Source organism: Arachis hypogaea, chromosome 13 (genome assembly GCF_003086295.3).
Source record: "Arachis hypogaea cultivar Tifrunner chromosome 13, arahy.Tifrunner.gnm2.J5K5, whole genome shotgun sequence".
Taxonomy (NCBI): Eukaryota; Viridiplantae; Streptophyta; class Magnoliopsida; order Fabales; family Fabaceae; genus Arachis; species Arachis hypogaea.
In genome coordinates, this window is record NC_092048.1 from 128886075 (window position 1) to 128888632 (window position 2558).

The 2558-nt window shown below is 33.9% G+C and overlaps 1 long non-coding RNA gene across 1 annotated transcript; it reads right to left on the minus strand.

Moving 5' to 3' along the window:
* Positions 1–1500: 1500 nt before the first annotated feature.
* Positions 1501–2558, minus strand: LOC140178006 (uncharacterized). The gene is made up of 2 exons (XR_011869956.1): positions 2422–2558; positions 1501–1664 (listed from the first exon to the last, which is right to left on the minus strand). It is a non-coding gene; the product is annotated as an uncharacterized lncRNA (long non-coding RNA).

Here is a 2558-nt window from a genome sequence, read left to right on the forward strand (position 1 = left end):
AATTTTAAAGATTCAACTTCTATGAATCTAGGATCATATTTCCAACCACTACCTAATTTTCCTTTATTGTCCAATCCACAAATATTCCTATGTTGACTATCATTTTCAATCAAACTATATTCAAGTGGAATAATGAAGCTTAAGGTTAAGGATGTTACCCACTTAAATGAAGGAGGTGATAGTATTTCTTGTATGATCTCCACCTCTTGACAAGCTTCCTCAAGCTTGTTTCCTTGTTCAAGTTCTTCAAATTCTTCAACCACTTCTAATTCCTTGGTTTCAACCTCTTCCACTTGCAACTCATGCTTTAATTCATCTTCTTTCCCTTATGGTTCCAAGCTCTCCTCCACTCCACATGCTTCAATTGGAGTTGGTTCTTCACTTTCATTCATGGAGGTGCTTGAATGATTGGAAGAGTGTAGTGAGGCTAAGTGAGATAGGACTCCGACTAAGGTAGCCATGATGTTGTCTTGCCTCTTTTGGTCCTCTTCTTGATCTTGAAGGAAGAATTGGAATGCTTCCTCCATTGAATGTTGTGGGGCAAAAGAAGGTTCTTCATGTGGAAGAAGGTCCTTATATGTTGTGTGGGGTATTATTGTTGGAATTGTGGTGGCTCTAAGTGTGGTTCATAAGGTTGTTCATGAGGCACATAAGGTTGATGGTATGGTGGGTATAGGTTAGGCTCATATGGAGGTATTTGGAGATATTTTGATGTGGCTTGTGAGTAAGGTTGATCATAATGTTGAGGGTTTAGGTTGTATTGGTGTGCATCAAGAGGTGGATAGTAGCTATAAGAATATAGAGGAAGTTCTTGCCAAGAGGGTTACCTAGAAGCATATGGCTCCTCACTCAATTGATCCCACAATTCATGATGCATTCCATCATTTAGGTTCTCACTTCCTACAACATCATAACAACCAAACTCCAAGCCAAAGGGGTGAGAATTCATAGAGCAAAGAGGAAATAAAAATAAAAGCTAATAAGAGAAACTAAAACAAACTCCTAACAACTAACAAAAGCAAGCAACTAATCAACCAAAAACAAGCTATTCACAATATTCACATATGCACAATAGCCAATAACATAACACCATTGCAACTCCCTGGCAACGGCACCAAAAGCTTGATAGAGAAGATTATGCCAATTTGGAATTTAGACAAAACAATCACTACAAAAAAGACGCTAAATTGCGGGATTTTTTTTCGGTTTTGCGGGGGTTTTTGACCCCCGCAAAAAGTGTTGCGTCAATTTGAAAAATTGACTGAGTTATGTGTCCTGATATTTAATTGCGGTGGTTTTTTAAAAAATCCCGTTACCTAGGATAAATTGTGGCAGTTTTTTACCCCTGCAATCAGCGGCAGTTTTCCAATTTTGCGGCAGTGTAAAACCGCCGCAATTTGGTAAGCCAAATTTAAAAAAAAATTGCGGGAGTTTAAAACCCCCATAAATCAGTGACCCAATATTAAAAGAAAAACATAACAAATTCAAGCATACATTATATCAAACAAGCTAATCAAATACAACCATTTCAAAATAATCTTTTACTTTGTCATTCTCACAAAATTTGTGAAATTTACATTAAGATCAAAATATTGATAAAAAAAATGAAATCCATTTAATCAAACATAGTATATGATTGCCAATTTAGTTGTCAATAAGAGTTCCTGCACAAAAAGATTAGAATAGAAAGTCATTAATATAAGAGTTGTAATCAGTAAAAACTAATTTGTAATTGAAAGGTCATTACATACACTAACCAAAACATATTAGAAACTTATTTAACAAAAACTAAGTTGTAATTAGCAATAGAGTTGGAATACATACCCAAGATCATGCTATGCTGTGAAGGGACATTTACAATTCATTCCAGATTTTGCCATGGATAAAATCGAAAAAGAACCCAATTGAAAGAATGCTCCATCCAAAGTTCTTTTCCTTTTTTTTATCATAAACTTGACAAATAAGGAATAAATTGACATTATACTACAATTTATATGATTTACATGTATACTCCACAAAAAAATGAAAACAATAAACTGCTAGTTTGAAACCATGAAGGCTAAGTATGGCATGAGTATGAAAATTCACAAAAACATTTTCAAGAAATTCACAATATGGCTTCAAAAGGCTAAGTATGCAAATTAATTAGAAAAATACCAGCATTGAACCATGTATGTTTTCATGCACAATTTATTGATTCTTCTTTAGTTTGGTGTAAGAGTCAACTTGATTTTAGCTAATTTGATTTGAGGTACAACTTGCTACGAGATAAATCTCTTCCAAACCTATTTTTTCCCCTTTTTATTTTTCCATCAATAAGACTCAAGAATTATTTATACCAAAAAAAAATCATAAAGCAATTTCCTTATTCATATGCATTGGTATACTTGTTTCTCCATGTCAAAATTGAACAAGTGGTACCTTCCAACGTACAAAGTATCACCAACGAACACAGCTCCCATGGAAATAGCAATAACAAATGAGTGGCCTGAATGTTGCTACATACACTATTAAAGGCATTAAAATTGAAAATAAAAAAAAATAAGAACACAATTTTT